General features: G+C 49.1%; 1 pseudogene; it reads left to right on the forward strand.

Moving 5' to 3' along the window:
- Window positions 1-3,556: 3,556 nt before the first annotated feature.
- LOC118664866 lies at window positions 3,557-5,146 on the forward strand (annotated as a pseudogene).
- Window positions 5,147-6,113: the final 967 nt, after the last annotated feature.

Genomic DNA, 6,113 nt, shown 5'->3' on the forward strand with positions numbered 1-6,113 from the left:
CACTTTCCTCTTTGCACACCTTCCATTGCCTAGCTCTTTCCAGTTTCTAGTTGTCATGTAAGATGTCACCTCTTTAGATAAATCTTGATTTTTCAAACTAAAGGAGCCTCCTCACTCTCCACTCTAAACTCTCTATTAGCTTTCTCTGCAGCACCCACCTGAATTCTGCTGTTCACTCACATGTTCATTTCTGTCTCAGCTCTAACTGAGACATATAGCTCTAACAAAACCACAGACTGGGAGATTCATCAACAACAGGCATGTGTTTCTCACAGTTCTGGAGGCTGGAAGTCTGGGATCAAGGTGCTGACAGATTCAGTGTCTGGTGAGCCCCCTCTTCTAGTTTGTAGACCATGTCTTCTCGCTGTGTCCTTACATTTTGGGAAGGGTGAAGGAGCTCTCTGGGTCTCTTTCATAAGGACACTGGTCCCATTCATGAGGGCTCCACTGTCACGATCTCATCACCTCCCAAAGGTCCCCACTTCCTAATACCATCATCAACACATGAATTTTGAGGAACACAAACATTCAGTGTATAGCAGTATGTCTATGCCAATCCCCCCAGAATGTAAATGCTGAGGAGCGCAGGACCACAGCACAACTTCAGAGGGCGCTATTCCCTGGAAGTCCTGGAGGTGTACACAGCCTGACCTATACATCACACATCAGCCTGCTGAACCCTAAGTCCTTACCCCCTGGTGTAGTCTGGAGACACTGAAACCACTGACTATATTTGAGGATTGAATTTATTATAAAATAATCACATTCCTATACTATAAAATTAAAATAGTATGCTAGCTGTGAGAGAACACAGAGCTTTATGAGAAGTTAAATAGTGGGCTCTCCAGTTTGGCAGTGGCTCACCTCATGTACACACAGAAACAAGTGACAGGGATTTATGGGTTTCAGCAAGTGCTCTGGCTGGATCATATTTTAACGGCTTTATAAATTACTTTATTCTTTTTTATAAGAGCATTAATGATGTGAAGAGGTCAGTTACATTTTCATTTATGCTTTATTGCATGTTAGGAGAAAATTATACATTACAGTCGAATTTGCAAAGTTGGGTGTTTCGAAGGTCATGGAATGTGTGACTCACACATATGAAGGCAACACTAGGAAACAGATGCTTTACTCGCTGTTTCCTATTATACACGTTCAATTTAATCCTGAGACTTCACAGCCTGTCAGCTCCACTTTCTCTGACTGCACACCCACCCTGTGGGCAGAGGTAGCGGAGATGGATGCACAAATCATGTCATCTCAGCCACAAGGCACTCTGGGACCTCACAGCCAGCCAATGGTGACAACAATGAGCAGGAAGGGTCAGGAGAGGCTACAGGAACCACCCAAAGGCAGTGATGTGGGGTCATCTTCACATCACAAAATATAAGAAAGGGAAGAGGCATGAGCTGGGCTGGCTCCGCTTCCAAAGGAACATTCTAGTGAAAGTAGAATGCCTTGGGTCTCATTTCTTGGCAAAATGGTCAAATCTAACCTTTATAGAGTATCTACCATGTAACTGTCACAAATTCTCCTGCCAGACACTTCATATTACACACAGGAATCCTCCCAAAAGTCTACGAGGACATTATTTCTCTTTCAAAGAACAGTGTGGTGGAGTGCAAGCGGCAGAATGACCAGATCTCCAGACTGATTAAAATTTAGAGCCTTTATTGACTGGCCAGTGTCCGCGCCTCCACTCGGGAAGCCCAAGAGAGAAGCGGCCCCGACCATCTGCAGAGTCCAATATTTAAAGGGGACAACTACATCCGTGTTCAGGTTCCCACAGCAAGCAAAGCCAAGTTACAAAAGCTCATTGCGTAGTTTTAGCCAAGCTGTTCATCCTCCTCCTGTTATTCATTTCTGGGTAACTTAAAGGTCAGGACTATTCTTAATTGTGACCTGTCTGTTCTTTGTAGGCCGTTGTTCAGGTGTGTGAGCTCAGTTCCTAGAAACTTTGCACAGGCTGTCAAGCTGCCGGGGTGGCTAGGTAATTAAGCAGGCCTAAAAATTTTCCTACTCTGTAACAAACAGAAATCTCCAAATCACAGCAAGAAGTAACCCACCAATTACCTGAAGGGAAAGGGGGTAGAGGAGGATAAGAGAGTAAAGGGGGTCAAACATATGGTGCTGGAAGGAACTAGACTTTGGATGCTGATGCATTATAGAATTGTACACCTGAAACTTACATAATGTTATTAACTAAAGTCAATCCAATAAATTTAATTTAAAAAAAAAATAAACCAGCCAGGCCAGTGTGAGTCAGTGGTCAAGCATCGATTTGTGAACCAGGAGGTCACAGTTTGATTCCCGGTCAGTACACATCCTTTGGTTGCAGGCTCAATCCCCAGTGTGGGGCATGTAGGTGGTAGGCGATCAATGATTCTTTCTCATTATTAATGTTTCTATCTCTATCTCCCTCTCCCTTTCTCTCTGAAATTAATAAAAATAAAATTGAAATTAAAAAAAGAAGTAGCACAGCTGGTAAGCAGTAATGACAAGACTCACACCAAGCTGGTAATCATCTGTGAAATAATGATGGTGAGGATGATAATGAACATTTATTGAGCACTTGGTGTATACATGTGAAACATAAATTGGGAAAACAACAGCTCTATGAGGTATCAGAATTATTATCTCTATTGTCCAAGTAAGAAACTGGAGCTCAGGAGGCCCAGAACCACAGTGCTAGAAAGCTGTGGTGTCTGATTGAAGTCCACTCCCCTGCAGCCCCTGGGAGCAGAACAACGGTGTTGCCCCTACAATCACCACCAAGGCCCGAACTCTCAGCAGATTTGGAAACACCAAAGTTCCTGGGGAGCATAGCTAGGACCTCTCTATACTGGCATCAGGTTTTCTGTGCATCCAATGCTTGTGCACAAGGGGAGTCCAGGACAGCTCCCTCTCACAACTAGAGTGGGGATGCAGGGGCAGGAAACCAGCTCATCCTTCCTCTTACTGACAGCCAAGAGAACATGGAACAGAGAGGAATAAATAAGCTTGATGGGAGAACTCACCTCCAGTGAGGCATGGGAAGTGGGTTCAGGGCTGGGCTCGCGCCCACGGTCCTTGGCTGGGAGGCATTGTGTCTGTTTCCTCACCTGTAAGGTGGGGCTGGGAGTGTCTCCTGGGGTGGAGCCCCCAAAGAAGAGAAGGTGGAGGACAAGAAGCAATTTGGTCTGACCACTCTGTCCCCTGGGAAAAGAGGAGGATCTCTCATCTCATCAAATAAGGCAAGGAGTTCTAAGGGAGCCCTGGGATTCTGGAAGCCAGTCCAGAGAATATTAGATCAGGTGGGATTGGATTAGCATCTCAATCCAATGAGGGTCAGGGATTTCTGCTTTCCCTGTGCCTATATCAGGGGTGAGTGCATAGCCTGAGCTCTTAGACACCAGAGGCCAGGAGAGCAGGGCCATGCTGGCACCCAGGTTACGTGGGGCAGCCTGAGCCTGAGGGCCACAGTGCTGAGCTGGTTTTCTCCAGGGCATCTGCAAGTTCTGAGGGCAGAGCTAAGTACATCCTGCCCAGCCCCAATCCTGGTGCCCCTGCCTCTATGCCATTGGCTCCCACCACCCAGGAGGTGTATCACCTGAGGGTGCAGCAGGCTCAGAGGGAGTCAGCCAGCTACTGGCCAATGTCCTCCACCAGCAGCTGGCCAAGAAGCCGTCCTCCATCCACATCTCAGTTCCCAGTGAGAATAGAAGGATTGCCCACACCCCCAGTCCCTGCCTGGCTGCAGGTGCCAAGAGAACCCTCCTGGACAGCAGCAGCCAGCTCCTGAAAATGCACATGCTGTCAGGCATGGCATCCAAGACCACCAGCACTGTTCCTCCTAAATGCATAGCACACAGCCCATCTTTACAGAATTTAAAGAAGCCTATTATCCCCAAAGATTTCAGGGGCTAAAGCCCCACAGTCATCTGCCAACGATATCTCAACCTGTTCATTGAGGAGTGCCTCAAGTTCTGCTCCTCCAACCAGGAAGCCACCAAGAAGGCACTTGGATGGAGAGAAGGTGGCCAATGACTGTAGGCCCAGCAGGAACATCCACCTGAACATGGCTGTGAATACTTGCAAGAAGCTGCGGGGCCTGCTCCCCAGCACTGTGCCTGGTCTCAGGAAAACCAGTGGCCAGATGGTTGTGTCCCATGAGGTGGTGCTGAGGGACAAGTTAGCTACCAAGACCAGCTTCTCACTCAACTGCTTGAGCAACCCAGATGTGGAGGATCTGAAAAAGGCCACCCTGTACCACCACCTCAAAAAATGCCTGCTCACCAAGGACCAGCTTAAGGAGAACAGCTACCCCTTCCTGCATTCCCAAGCAGCCAGGGGGCACTGTCATCTTCACTGCTGAGGAGAAGCTGCCCAAAGACTCCTCCTGCAGGGTCTGCTGCTGCTGTGGCACTGAGTATCTTGTGTGCCCCTCGTGTGCCCCTCAGGCCGCTGAGTGCGCAATGAAGAATATTACTCACTGGTAACATTTAGGGACTGGTGGCTGGGAGACTCAGTACATGTGCTGCTCGGTCACCATTGGCTCCACTGGCTGCCAGGTTGCCAAGCTACACCTGCAAGATGGCCGAAAGGAAAATCTTGAGGGGTTCATGAAGACTTTTGATAAAGAACTTCCAGACGATGCTCAACCCAGAGTCTATACCCTTGACTGAGAAATGTTCTACACCACATATGGCTGGAGCTGGCATGCATTACCATGGTAGACACTGACATGCAGGTTGGTTAAGACACCTTCATCAAGCTGGACAATGAGATTGTGGGCGACAACACAAGGTTTTCGGAAGTGACTGAGGCTGACCTTGTCGACATAAGCATCTCGCTCCAGTGCCTCCAGGATGTCCAGACCATCTTGCTGAGTATGTTCAATGCTGATACTATCCTCATTGGACACATCCTGGAGAGCAGCAACCTGCTGGCCTTGAAGTTCATCCATAGCACTGCGGTGGACACATCTGTGCTCTTCCCACACCTCCTGGGCCTCCCCTACAAGCGCTCCCTTGGGAACCTCATGACTGACTACCTCAGACAGATCATTCAGGACAATATGGATGGACACAGCTTCAGCGATGCCAGAGCCTGCATGCACCTGGTGATCTGGAATATTTAAGAAGATGCCAAGACCAAGTGGTGACCACCGCCTGCCCCCTGCCCTCCTATCTCCTGCCTCCCACTGCCTCTGGCACATCTTCTAGCCTCAGGCTTCTTCCAAAACAGTGCAATAAATCTCGAGAACTAATCCTGTCCACATCATCAAGATACAGACACAGAGAGCACAGGAAGAGCTGTGTGGCACCCAGGTCCCAGCTCTAAACCTACCTGGAGCCCCAGCCCCTGTGTAACCTCTTGTGCCCTCCTGCCTCTGCCCCAGGTTGCTGTTTTCTAGAGACTGCTGCGGCTGACAGTGGAGGCTGGGACCACCTGTCCAGGCCCTGCTTGAGTCCCCAGCAGTTACCCTTGTAGGCTGACCACCTTTTCTTACCCCTCACCTGCCAGAGTGTCCAGTGGGCCAGGCAGGCTTGTCATGGATTTGTTTGGACAAGGGTTGTGTGCGTGTGTGTGTGTGTGTTGCAATTTTTATTATTTTTAATTTAAACCTGATGACTTGCATGGTTGTCTTTCCCCACCAGGAGCAAGACACTGATGCTGCCTTCCTTCCTGGGGGATGGAGGTTGCTGGGGAGGGCAAGAGCAATCAGCTGGTGCTCCCACAGCCACCAGGACCCAAGTCCAGCCTGGCCTTGGCCCAGTTGTGTGGGAACTTGTTGCCCTTAGCCCACTGGCCCTCCAGGAACTAAGCCAGCCCCCAGGGCCCTGGAATCTCAACACTTCCCATCCGAGACCTGCCCCCACCCAGGAGCTGTTTGTCAAGGCCCATGCCCCAACCCCTTCCCAATCCCAGTGTCTCAATCCCTAGGCAGGGACAGAATAAATATTTGTATGGGAAAATAAGTAAATAAATAAGCAAACAAGTTTGGTGGTGTAACCGAATTTTCTCAGTGGGCATTGAAGGGTGTCCATAGCTGAACACCTCCACATCTGCTTTTTTGCCCAGAACCCCACAGCAAATGCAGCACCCAAAGCCCTATTCCCACCTCAGTC

Source organism: Myotis myotis, unplaced genomic scaffold (genome assembly GCF_014108235.1).
Source record: "Myotis myotis isolate mMyoMyo1 unplaced genomic scaffold, mMyoMyo1.p scaffold_m19_p_1, whole genome shotgun sequence".
NCBI lineage: Eukaryota > Metazoa > Chordata > Mammalia > Chiroptera > Vespertilionidae > Myotis > Myotis myotis.